Source organism: Sinocyclocheilus grahami, unplaced genomic scaffold (assembly GCF_001515645.1).
Source record: "Sinocyclocheilus grahami isolate Dianchi unplaced genomic scaffold, SAMN03320097.WGS_v1.1 scaffold46.1, whole genome shotgun sequence".
NCBI classification, from domain to species: domain Eukaryota; kingdom Metazoa; phylum Chordata; class Actinopteri; order Cypriniformes; family Cyprinidae; genus Sinocyclocheilus; species Sinocyclocheilus grahami.
In genome coordinates, this window is record NW_015505225.1 from 1,704,614 (window position 1) to 1,718,911 (window position 14,298).

General features: G+C 37.6%; 1 protein-coding gene across 1 annotated transcript in view; it reads left to right on the forward strand.

The window, feature by feature from the left end:
• nxn (nucleoredoxin) overlaps positions 1-14,298 on the forward strand; it is a 75,098-nt gene that overhangs the window by 15,593 nt on the left and 45,207 nt on the right. The window lies entirely within an intron of this gene.

The following is a 14,298-nucleotide window of genomic DNA, read 5'->3' on the forward strand; positions in this document are numbered from 1 at the left end:
GTGTTAGAACGAGCCGTTTTAGGGGGGCGTGGCAGAGTCTTAACTTTGATAAAGGATATCTCTTTGGTTTTGAGACTTTAGTCTTTGCAGCTTCAGGGATCTTCTCTATGCACAATCAGCTTGTAACACTCCAAAGAGAAAGGAAAACTTGAAATCGCATCATATGACCCCTTTAAAACTAAATTAAATAATTAAACATTAAATATAAAAAACGAATTAAAAAATCACAGACGTACATAACAAAATTCCTAAAACTTAAAATGAAAGAAAACAAAAAAATATATTTTCAGAAAACTGAAAATATAAAAATAAAAGCTAATTCAAAATATCACTAAGTCAAAATATTATGTTGAATGTGGTTCTTAATTCCCTGCTTGCATCTGCTTAAAAAAAGTGAAAGTTTCCCAGCACATAACCTTGAATTACTGTCCTTTCATTAAGGCCGAGCCTCCAAGGGCTCTGCAGACTAAACCATTTCACTATTTTCTGTCATGGAAACTTAGTCTGGGATGTCCCGTGGAGGACACTGGCTGCCAGGAGAGTACGGGTTACCAAAACGTGGCATTCTCTACAAACTACGTCCTTATTACTGAGCGAGGCCTATTAACCTCGAATGACCTGCAGTGACTCAAGCTCTTCTAGAAGATCTCTGCGTAATTGCTGCTCTTAGAAGGTTGCATCAAATAGAGACTACGACCAGCACTGCTTGACTGCGTGGGTGGCGCTATGTGGGGGAGGGTGGATGGGTATTAGTAACATGCCTCAAATCCTCACTTTAATAACCCATAAGCCCCTTAACACTAATTACAGCTTGATACACTAATCAATGTCTGTTTACGTTCCTCTGCTGCGGAGTAGTATAAATACTGCAGAAATCCCCTCAAATGGGAACAAGGCGTCAAACTGTTGTATGTATAGCTGCAGTCTTATATAGCCATAGACATAAATCCGAGATCATATCTCCTTTTTCTTATTCCTGCAAAGCTCTGTTAGATGAAATATTGCAGAGGTCATGATTGTACATTTGAAGACTGACCTGAATTGCTCAAGTCTGCTGGGACGGATGTGTAACTATTGTTTTGAGTCCTCCTGGAAATACAGAGCTCCAGAAAAGTCCACCATATTTCATTTGATTTCGTAAGCTAACCATATATTTATGTAGATAACTGTCATAAAAAAGTGGGTTCTTGTTATTCTGAACATTATAGTGTGTTCCATGCAGGAATGGATCAGGTTGGTAAACTAGTCCATCAGTCATTTTTTTAAAGGTCGATCTAGTAGATTTTTTAATGTTTATTTTTAGCTTTACTTTGTAGTGGCAGTGATTTTAAAGATAGTGAACTAATGTTGTGAGATGGTTTTAGTGTGTTGTGCTTTTGCTTGATTCATAGGTCTTTTTTGGTAAGGACTTTTCTAGTTTTGTGCATATCTAACTTTTTTAATTTGTTGAATATCTATCAGTTTATTGTACTCTACAGTTCAAAAGTTTGGGGTCAGTATTATTATTATTTATTTTTGTAGGAAATTAATACTTTTTTCAGCAATGACACATTAAATTAATCGATCAACTGTATTTAATTACATTTATACAGTTAAGACATTTTTAATGTTACAAAAGTTTTTTTCCCCAAAATAAATGCTGCTCTTTTGAACTTACTAGACTATTTATTAAAGAATTTAAAAAAATTCACTGTTCTACAAAAAGATTAAGCAGTATTTTGGTAATAGCACCAAATCAGCATATTGAAATGATTTCTGAAGGATCATGTGACACTGAAAATTCAGCTTTGCCATCACAGGAATAAATTACATTTTAAAATAATTTTTAAATAGAAGATAGTTATGTTAAATTGTAATAATATTTCACAAATTGCTATTCTTACTGCATTTTTGATCAAATAAATGCAGCCTTGGTGAGCTTTAGAGACTTCTTTTAAAACATTTAAAAATACATTTGAACAGTAGTGTATGACCATAAGCACTGTGACCAATGAGGGAGTTTGGCTATATATTGATTTGGGAAAAATGTATATAAATAAATTAAAAAAAATAAATTCTCCATATGAAAAGCGTGCTGTCATGTTTTAATGCACACATTTGTTGAATGGTATCTTTTGTGCTAATGTGTGTATGAGAGGGAGAGTCTATAGTCCACAGAGGAGGGTGTAGAAGGCAGTGTGTAGTTGAAAACAAAGGCACCCCCTCGAGTGAATGACCGGCCATTCTTCATCCTGCCTCAATTCATTTTATTCTGTCTGTTGTCCAGCTGTGAGCGCAGCCAAACTAAATATCTGGCTTGGCCTCAGCACATGGAATATTTCTAAAGGGAAAAAGCAAAGCAGTTTATGTAAGTGAAGGGATGGATATATATGCATTAAACTGCCTTTTGTGGCCCATTTGGTGGATATTAAGCAGTGAAATGTTGCTTGGTGCATCTGTGTTTTTTGAGAATGACTTAAATAGTTTTCCTTTCATAGGTGGAATGACCAGAAACCATGGTATGAGTTATTTTATGTTGCAGTGATGGTATAACCATGTCTGTTTAATAATCTGGTGATTTTAATTATTTTATTTAATTTTTTTAATTTTATTTTTTTAAACAAAATTTCAAATTTTTCATAAATCAGTCTGGCATCTGTACAAAACAATGAAAAAAAAGTAACGATTAATCAGATTATTTTAATGTGTATATGCAAAATATCACAATTCTGGAAGTATGTCACACACAGAGAACAAAACACTTGTGTGTCAGTTTGATCTTTCACACCACAAACTGCAGGTGTTGCCCGTTCTGTTTCCTTCAGCGGTGAACTCAACAATAAAAGTTTCAGTGGTATTGTTTTGGTTTCCAAGCTCTTGCTGTGCCATTCCTTTAACTCTGTTCCCTGTTCAGATTTGTTTCTGTCCCCCTTTTTTTGAAGAGATACTCGTGAGTGGATTTGGCCTTGAAAGGCGAGCCAGCTAACCTAGAATAGTATTTTAATTGGGCTGCCATAACTCTAGTTTATGAAGGCATCTATGGGAAAATTTAAATCAGAGGCGACTGACTGAGGAAGTTTCAAGTAATCGAAGCTTGAAGGGTGGGCTGAGAGATTAAAAGGCCTTTCCAAAGAACTGAAATTGCAGTCACTGCATGTCATAATATACCATGTTAATTCCGCCAATTAACATTCTGTTGTTAGCCATGATTGTAATTACTAAATGAAATATGTCTTCATAGTGGTTTGTGCTAATGGCTCATCTTTTGATTTGCTTGGGAATAAGCAGCTGTGTTATTCCGAAGATTATTTTCAGTTAAACCGCACTAGCCTCTTCTCTGGTGGAACGGAGTAAGAAGAAAACAGTGAGGCGGGCAGGGCTCTCTCAAATGAGTAGATTGGCTTTTGGGTTGAGGTTTACACTAAGTGGTGGAATTTGGGTTGTGGGTTCAGGTTCTCGTGGTCTGGGTTTGCATTGTGTGAACTACAGGAAGAATGGCAACAAAATCAACAGTGAAGTGAAGGACTTTAGACTTGGGAAGAAAGTTTATATATTTGTTTTTACAGAGTCTTCTGAAGCTGTTAATTTTCCCTTCCACCTTAGCTTTAAAATCTCATTTAGGCTCAATATAAAAATATAAACATGCGTCACTCAAGGTTTCATGTCAGTGGCACCAAACACCATTGGTTACCCATTGTTTTCAACATATGGGTAAAAGTGGCATGAACAGTCCTGAACAGTAATGTTAGAGTGAGTAAATTTGAGAACTGTCACTTAAAAAAAAAATTCTAGATTGGGTCATGAAAGAAATCCATTCTGGTGCATTTTTGTATCGGTTTCTATTCTGTGTGCATTTTGTTTTGCAAAGAAAGAGGTCTGGGGCTCTCATTCTCAGCGGTGGTTCCTGGGGGTCTGTGCCATTTGAAACATAAATACTTTTAAAGTTTAATGGTCTGCAGGGGTGAGTATCCAAGAGTGAGAACAGACACTTAAGTGTGGAGACAGCCGCTTAAAAATTTACTACGCCAGAGTGAGGTGAAAAGGCCAAAGGGGGAGACCTGAACATGCGCTTTGTGCCTCCTCACTTGCCCACTGTTCAATCTCACAAGTGTTTCTCCTTTGGCACGGGCACAAAAGAGTTGAAGGTGGCCCCTTTGTCCCAGTACTTCTTTTTTGCTTTCTTCTTTTCCTAATTGTTTCTTTGATCATCTCCAGTTTCCACTCTTTGCTGTTTTTCTCATTTTGTTTTATATTCCCAAATTCTTTTGCAGCATTTTTTATGAAAATGAATTTAAGTAATTAACCAGTCTAGTTCCCACCTTCCTGCTGGTCCAGATTCATTCCAGAATGACAAGATGGATTAGCTGTCTTTCCTTGTAAAAACACTGCTATGATTATGATGACAACATATATTTGCTGTTGGTGGAAGGAGCTCAAGGCCTGTGAGATAATTGCATTCACAGACTGGAAGGATTTGCTTCTTAGTAGCTCCTTGCAACAGTTTCCCTGTGAGAAGCAGTTTAGCATTGCTGTTCTCTGGTCCAGGGCCCTGTCCCTAATGTTGCCCTAAGCCCTTGTGGTCCTCTATACTTTGGTGATGTAATGCCACATAGACTCTGGTGGAAGCCTGCATCAATTTTGGCTCTGCAAAAGGGCCATAGTGTCTGACTCTGCACCCTTCAGAATCATAAAGTGACACATGGGGTACGCTTGTGGTCTTTGCAGTGGCCAACGCAAGCCTGCTAGACGATATACATCAAATCTGCCTTTTAAGACCTAGCCTAGTAGCCAGAAACTCAAAACCGAGACCAACTTTTCCAACACAAAGTCATCGCTTCGCCACAATGGCCTAATTCCTGTGAAAGACAAGTGTCCTGGACTTTTAATAGACCGTTGAGAGAGCTTCGCAAGACTCTACTAACCGGCCCTTCATTGCTGGAAGGTTCCCCGTCGCTCTGAGAAGTTGATGCTCTCTTATGCTCTGAATGCAGCCATGCAACCATTACACACTTTCTCAGGCTTGAACAATAGACCCTTACAACCGGCCCCAATAATCCCCTCTTCTTCTGTCTCATTCATCCACCACTAAACCCCCTCTAAAGGCTAGGCCCCCTGCAGTCCCATCAGCCCCAGTGGATACCTGCGTTTGTAACCAGCCGAAGTGACCTTGATTTCACATTTTGGCTGCTCCGTTCTTCACATTTGGCTGCATGTCAAGTCAAGTTCAAAGCCCCGGGGGAGGTGCACGATTGACTGGAAGTGAAAATCTGGTGTGTGGAAACAATTAAGTCTCCTTGCCAGTTTATTGATCCAAGCAGCAAGCCAGTTGGTCTGTTGGTTTGCAGGTTTGGGGGATGGATGCTCGAGGAGAACGTTGGGCGGAACGCCAACTGTATTCCACGCCAACTCTCGGTGGGAGACCACACCATCTTTGAGCATGACTCGATGCATCCCACTGGCACGTGTGCACATTTATGCATGTTAACAACTTTTTTACCTTCCATTGTTAATGCCTTCTGTTTTCCCAAATTTTCAATGCACCCTCTACTGTGCGTAAATGAACTCTTAAATATCATTATTGAATGCTTTGCTATGGCTGTGTCCTGCATTAAAATGCTTTGCTTAAGCTCCTGGTTACTGTTTGATTAAGCACCCTGCAGAGTCTGCGAAAGAGAGTGGTAAATGTGAGGTGTGATCTGAGTGCACCTCAGACAGATGTGTTATTGAACGAAAGGAGTGTATTTTCAGTTTTGTGTGGATTACCTCCCCCTGGGCTGAGAGGTCCATCTCAAAGCAGAGGCTCTTGGGTTAAGCCTTTCTGTGCAACTACAGCTTTTAATGAACCATGGGGGTCTGCACCGTCTGAGCACTTTGACAGGTGTCAAGGATTAAACTCGCCTTCTGGACACGGGCAGATTGCTCTCTTTTTCCATTCTCTCTGTATTTTCCCCCCAGTCAGGCTGCTTTCAGACTTCATTAAAAATTTAATTATTCACTAATTAACCTTTCTAAGCATTAAATTGCCTTTTTTCTGTGAAAATGGAGAGTTAGAGCTGATAATTGTAGATCAAGGCCAGGGGCAGGGGGTTATGGGAATTGGAGGGTTGATAAAAGGAGTGGGATGCCCTATCGTGATTGGCTTTGGAAATGATTGGTTGTCTGGTAAAATAATGCAGTGAAGATGAAGACAGAGCGTCTTGTGCCCACTGTGGAAGTGCCAATGTCATGACAACATTCTCGCTGGTAGAATATTGCATGCTGGACAGTGAAGCTGGTATAACTGTTAATCAATAGAAGAATGCTGTATGCTCTTTTCCACTATCTGGGAACGGGCTGTCCATCAACTGAATGCCCATCACAACGTGCCACAGCTTACTTGATTTGGGAGCAAACTAGGGACTAGCTTTTTGCCGTCTAGTTTTGTGTTTTTGTGTCTTGGCAAATTGCGTCACTGTTTTGAAAACTTTGTGGTGAGGATATTACTGGCTTGACTTTAGTGGTTCCTGGTTCAAGACCAGCTGGTTTGAGTTCCCATTCATACTGTCAGGAAATATTTCACTGCATGTTGCCAGTCACTGAGCTGATTGGTCGCTAGTAGGCATTTCTAGTTTTAGTTTCTGTAGTAATGGTTCTAAATGTCACTAGAATGTTATTCCATATTGAATTAACATTTTTAAGGGATAAAAGACTGTTCCCACTGCAAATTTGCAAATATTGCACTAGTGTTGTCACGGTACCAAAATTTCAGTATTCGGTACCAATGCCAGTGAAAATCCACGGTTCTCGGTACCAGTTTCGGTACCAAAGCAAAACACAAAAACATGGTAATTGAACAACATTTTTATTAATAACGTTAAACAAAAATTAAATGTACAAAACCAATGCCATTCTTTATACTTGTATACTTTTTTCATACTTTTATGACTTATGGAAAAACTTGAAACAATTTTAAACAAGTTTCACCCAAAAATTTAGTCATAGTTCTGCTGCCACTGGAAAAACATCTGTAAACTGTTGTCTGTTTTAGGGTTTGCTGGTGTGTTTTAGGATCTTCCTCAGTCTGCAGCTGTAAAAGGAAAATATAATATACTTATGTAAAGCAATGGGCTGAGTCTGACCAAATGCAACATAAGATCATTGACACCAGCTAAAATATAACTTTTCAGTAAATAACAAACCTCAGCTTTTATAATAAATTTAGATAAGATTACATATATTAAGTGTATATCAAATAGATGGAAACTGTAGTATTAAAAACACTTTACAATAAGATTTTATTTGTTAGATAACATGACCTAACAATAAACAATAGTTATATGGCAATTCTTCTTCTTAGGGTTCATTTCAAAGTTCAATCTGTTAAAATTATTTAATGCACAATGAACAAACATGAATGATCAAGTGTTTGTATTAAATAACATTCACAAACATTAATGAATGTTTTAAAAATATATTGTTCACTCACTGTAAGATGTTACTAGATCTAACATTGTACAGTAAAGTCTATACAGGAGATACAATTTGGCTGTACTTTTATTTAATCCAAACTGTGTTCATATTTAAACACTTTTTCTGGCGGACTGATATGGCATAAACACTGTTAACCATACATTTGTACATTCTCTAACACACATATTTTGGTTACACAGTTCATTTTAAAAGCCTCTGGTGTGTTAAAATAGTAAATACCATTATGTCCTCCTGTTTTTTACAGTAATAAAAGTTATAGGAGCATTAAATAGTTAAAGAAATCATTTTGAACAAAATGAACAAAATTCATTCTAATGCTCATTATATTAGCGTTAGCCGCGCTTATGCTAACGATTAACTACGTATACGCTAACGGCGATGTTTATTTCAATCTGAAATTCAAATTAAAATATGGAATAATATTCATAACAGAAGCTCTAAATATTAAAAATTTATTTGAAACTTACCTGCTTGAACTTGATCGAGGTGTTTTGTTAGTTTGATGCGTTTCCTCCTCTTGAGGTCACCACTGCTTTTAAGAAGAGGTTGCCAGGTTTTCACAACAAAACCTGCCCAATCGCGTTTCGAGTGGGTCCCCCGTTAAAAATCGCGTTCCGAGGATAAAATACATATGTTTTGGCGGGGTTCCCCTGGTAAAATTTGCATTCCAGGGGCTAAATATCACATTAATGGGGTCGTTTTTCAACCCGCGGACATGAAAAACAACCCGCGGCAACAATGTTAAAGCAGCCCAATTCCGTGGGAAAACCGTGGACTTGGCAACACTGGAAGAGGATAGCTTTCGGATAGCGCATCAAGAACCGGGTTGACCGGGTACTTGGTACCACCGGTACTTAAAAAAAACCTGGTACCGTAACGTTTTCATTTTTTTTTTAGTACTGACTTGGTACCGAAATACCGGGTGTTTTGACAACACTATATTGCACCTTTTAGTGGTATAACAGCTTGTCACTAGGGCAGGTCCCTAAAGGGACACATTTGTACCTTACCTACCCCTAAATGGTTCGTAATTCCTCAAAAGGATAGTTCTCCCAAAAATGAAAATACTGTCATTAATTACTCGCCCTCATGCTGTTCCAAACCTGTACAACCTTCGTTCATCATGGAACTACCACGTTCAAAGCCCAGAAAGGTAGTAAGGACTAGGGATGCATTGATTCGATACTGCCAGGATCCATTTTCTGCCGGATCGGGTATCGGTCAGATGAGACCGATCCAAATCCGATATTGTGCGTATACTATTGTGTTATTGTTAAGCCCCTCAAAAGCCACAAAAACATTATAAAACACCATAAAGTTTTCGTGCACTATATTTTAAGTGTACTGAAGCCGTTCCATATTTTAATGTGAAGTATAGATGAATATTTAAATCAAGTTCACGTAAACATTTCTCCCTGCTGGGTCTGTCTGTCATCCTCCATTCAGCATTCAAACTGCGTGTCGCGTTTGGTTACCACAGTCAAAACAATGAAACTCTCTTCAAGAGCGCACAATAACTGAGATTTAAAACTGTTAAAAGAAAAGGCTCAATAAATGTAATTTTTTTGCGGAGTTCTGCACGCTGTGACTTAGGGCTGTCAAAATTTTTTTTTCGAATTTCGAATATTCGTCGAATTTTAAAGGGGTCATATGATGCGATTTCAAGTTTTTCTTTCTCTTTGGAGTGTTACAAGCTGATTGTGCATAGATAAGATCAAAGAGATATTCTTTATTAGGGATGCACGATATATCGGCCACCATATCGGTATCGGCCCATATCGGCTCATTTTTTCTGTTATCGGTATCGGCCTGATAAGAAAATTTGGCCGATATCTTAAAGCCGATAAATAATGCATTATTTCCGTGTTCGGCCAATCACAATGCACTGGGTCAGCTGGCCAATCAGAGCAGACTGCGCTTGTCGGAAGGAGGGACTTTGTAGAAAACTAAGCGTTTGAGAGAGGCGGGGCATAGAGGACCTACAATAATGTACAGTATTTGAAAAATAATGTGTTTTTTGAACATTAAAGTATGTCAACATTCTGTTACACCAAATACACAAAATAATGATCTTTAAAAAAGCATCATATGACCCCTTTAAATAAAAATCCACATTCGAATGCAAAAACATTGCATTCGACTTTCAGGTGTGTGTTAAGGAGGCAGCCTTATCAGCGGCGCACGAGATGCAATGACGCTGTAGATGTCATTGCATTAGAATGTTTTTGTTAGCCTGTCCAGTTGAAGCCACTAGATGCGGCGCTGCGTTGTTCATTCAAAATATAGCGGAAAAAGAGAACATCAATGTGTATGTTTATAGTTGTTTAAGCAACTTATTTATAATTGGTTTATAAACATTATTTTAAACATTATGCACTTTTTTTCGCAAATAGTAATGTTATCTTATGGTTTGAATGATGCGCCCTCTTGTGGCCTCAGGACAGAAGCCAAAAGCTTTTCTTCACCCTAACTGAAATTATGCATTTTAAATTCGAATATAATTCGAATTTTGATAATATTTAAGTACAAAATTCGAATTTAGTTTTTCAGCCATTTTGACATCCCTACTATGACTCCGTGTTGCTTTAAGCACATTATTCTGCGCACGGGATGCGCATAAGCACTTTGTGCCGCTCTGTATTGGAGCCATACCCTTTTGTATTATATATTTGTGCAATGAAAGATTATTAATAGTGTTTTTTTGTTCTATTCTATCTCTCATATGTTGCTGCCTTCATTACTGTGCTATGCATTTAAAAGAAATGTCTTTTAATTTTATATTAATTTATATTGTTAATTTTAGGGCTGGTAAGCGATTACAATTTTTAATCTAATTAATTACATGAAGTGTCGATTAATTAATCTAATTAATGCAAATTAATTGCACATAAAATTTGGCTGAGAAATTACTCCCAAAAGGTAATTTAAAGTCATTGTTGTGTAAAGCATCAAACAGACATTACAAAAAGTAGCTTCAGCAAGAAATATTTAGTTTGATAAAATTTATTACATACTGTATACTCTTTTGGACCATGAGGGTGAGTAAATGATGACACAATTGTCTTTTTGTGGTGGGTGAACGATACCTTTAATAATTTAAAGGTATTACAATGGATTATTGAAATATGAAATTATTTCTTATTAAATAATAAACTAAAACTGCCAGTAGGTGGTGGTAAATGTCTTAATGATTAAGTCATCGAGTCATTTATTCATTCATTTCATTAGTTCAAATGGCTGATTCATTCAGCTGTGAATTAAAGGGTTCTTTATGAATGGTCCATTGAATCATTAGGCTTGTTCGACTTGAAGAGGATCGTCACCATGAGATCGATCGGTGTGACATCAAAGTACCGCGAGAACTATAGAGAGCAGACGACTCGGCATGCTTTTGAATCGCTCTCGCGGGCCTTTGATGTCATACACTAGGGGTGTAACGATTCACTCGTTTTATCGATGCATCGATTACAAACCCTGACGATGCATATGCATCGATCTTGAAACATGATTTTTGAATCGGGAATCGTCGATTTCGGACCGTAATCGATTTAAAATGCTAAGAATCTAATGAATCGCGATTTCTATAGCGATTCAATGTTTTCAAAATATATACACATTAAATTACTACAAGCACGAATTAATGGAGACCTTTTACAGTGTTCGTGCCCTCGCATCTGTCCTTCTCGCGCTGCACTATTTACCGCCTGTGACTGTCACAGGATTGCACTCGCTCTCAGTTCGTCTCACTAGCTATGTTTCCATCACTCATATTTTAATGTGCATTTTGAAGTATCGCATGAGTATCTGCGTTCCCAAACAGCAGCATCCACCTCCGAAAGCAATGACCGCATTCATTGTGTTTCGTCTGCTCGCTCTGAGGCGCAAGTAATTTAATATATATGAAAATGATTCTATTTTCCTACTTTTCCTAGTGATTTAATAGTGTTAGTTTATCAGGAAGTGACGATTTTGTTCTCTTTGACTTTTTGGATGGAAACGATGCTTGTTTGCAAATGCTTTATGCGATATTCCAGTTTTGCGCATAAGTTAAATTCGCAACTTTGGATGGAAACCCATGACATTTTTTGAGCAGCTGATGTGTGATCTCTTCTTAGTACTCATGGCCAGTAATGCTAAAGTGAAGTAGTTTTGCTTTTCTGTAGTTTTTCAATGGCTCATTCAATACCGACGACATTACCTGAGCAGTCGTAGGTTGCGCATTTATTGCATGGACGGAGCAAAAATGTAAGTGTTTAAAGCATACGCACAGTTCCACTGAATGATAAATGTGTTTTAACAATGTCGTTGAACCGAATGTACGAAGGAAACTGTTAAAATAACCACAGAATTAACAACAACCTTGAAATAAGAGCACAAGGTTTATCTGATAATCAGATGCATGAAAGTAGCATTTGTTGCTATAGCAAACAGACATTGGCGAGCTTTCTTTCAGGATCATCATTCATAGGCCTACATAAAATTATTGTATTTGACATTTCTGTCACTTCTGAAATGATGGCTTACACCCCTGGTGTGACAAAATGTTAGCCTATACATAATACTTTTAAAGCTCTTTTTTTTTTTTAAATCTTGGCTTACGTACATTTCTACATATGCCATGTCATGCCATAGCGTCATTAAACTAGCATCTAACAATGGAAAAAAAAAAAAATTTCTCTAACCATAAAGGCTGCTGTGTAATTTGCCCACCGACTAAGCATTTAAAGAATCCTGTGAATGCACTTAAAGAATGCAGAATCGAATCGTTAATCGAATCAAAACGAATTTAATTGTGAATCCAAAAATCGTTCTTGAATCGAATCGAAAACCTATGAATCGTGAATTGAATCGATTCACTGCTACCCAAAGATTCACAGCCCTATCATTCACCTATCGATCTGTGCAGCGCCGCTTCAAATCCACCGCGCCTATGGCCAATGGTTCAAAGCGCCTAATGGTTCACCCAATTCGTTGAAAACATGCATTAAGAAATGAAATTCCATTGTGTTGCTCGGAGATGAACAGTTCTGCTTTGTCTTTATCTTTTCGTTGGCAAAATTGAGCAAAACAGACAACATTTTGTCTAAAATAACACAATATTAACTTCTTACTTATGAACTGTTGTATAAGATCAGTATCACATTTGCACTCGTGTGATATTGCACTTAGCCTATTTCTCGTGTGATATTGCTTAACTATATGATGTAAATATGAGACAAAAACTCAAACGGCATTTTTGCCCCGTATTTTGAATTTTAGGGACATTCTAACTACGTTCTCTAGGCTCCATCATGCAGTGAGTTGTTGCTCTGCCTCATATTTGTCATCAATCAACTGTATGAAATGTCAGATGACATAGGTCTGGGGCGGGGCAAGTGTGTTAAATGCGTTAATAATTTTAACGGGTACACACAGTATATGGGCTACTTGTTTTTCATGAATGTATTTTACAATACAAAGAGCAATGTGTAGTCCTACAGATTTAGTCCTACACTTATTAACTTTTATTTGTTCCCCACTAAATAATGTTGTTTCACTAAATGTTTAGTTTAGTTTCATGTTTTTAAAAAATTATTGTGCACCCATGATTTTTCTAGAATAACTTTTGCTGCTGAATTATCCACTAACCTGGTTTATAATAGTATTTTTTGTCATATATTATGATTATTTTTATTTTTCATTAAAATTAAGTTGTCTATATTTAGCAGATTGTGTTTAACAACACACACAAGAGTGATGATCAGGTCAACACACAGAAGTATAGAAATTGTACATTGATTTAAAAATAAAAACTGTGCTGTATCGTATCGGAATCAGCCGATACTCAGCTTTTTTTAGTATCGGATCGGTTCTGAAGAAATGGTACCGTTGCATCCTTAGTAAGGACATTGTTAAAATGTCCATGTGACATCAGTGGTGGTAATTTTATGAAGCTTTAAGGGTAAAAATTACTACTCTAAGGTACTAATATGCACCTTTTACAGGTAAATAAGGTTCAAACTTGGGCTTTTAAGGGTACAGCCCCAGTGACAAGCTGTTGTACCCCTTAAGGCACAGTCTTTGCGCATTTCTTCTGACAGTGTAATATACACAAAGTTTTTTTCTTCCTGCACATCCTGATTTTGTCCCTTGTTTTAAGATAAAATACACTCATAAAGAGACATTCTCTGAAAATAAGTTGTATTATCTTGTGCAGTGCCTTTCAAGTAAATATGCAATTTTGTATTGTCAGCTCGCATTGTTGTGGTATGAACAAGCATTAAAGGACTTGGTTCTGGCCCACAACCACACATTTTTCTGGTGTAAATGTGTGACTGTGTATGCTTACGTGCTTGAGAGGTTGTTCTTGTATTAATCTACATCAAACAAAGTAATTTACAACAGGCTGATCCGTTTACAGCGTAGGAGAGTGAGAGCCTGTCATCATAATTACATGCTATTGATTGCTTGCCAAGTTGACGTTGGACTGCCTCAAGGAGTGTGGTCGTTGAGTCTGAAAAAGAGAGCACATTGGGTACTCGCGGTGTTGGTTTTCTTCTGGCTGGGAAGTGATGTGATGTTAGCCCTATGGGTATGTGATGAAATTGTAACCTGGCAAGATAATTGAGGGTATTTGAAACTTTGAGACAAAGTACCACCATTTATAAGGTTTCCATAGCCTAACCAGCAATGTATTGTTTCTTGTCCTTCTGCTTTTAGGACGTACAATAGCCCACAGTGTCCATCTAACAGAAAACACAATCCCTCAGACTTCACTGCAGGAATGCTGGTTATTAAAGACCAAAATAATCACATTACAACTCCTCTGTCTTTCTCTTTGGCTCGTCTCTCTGATATAAAGCCACAGGG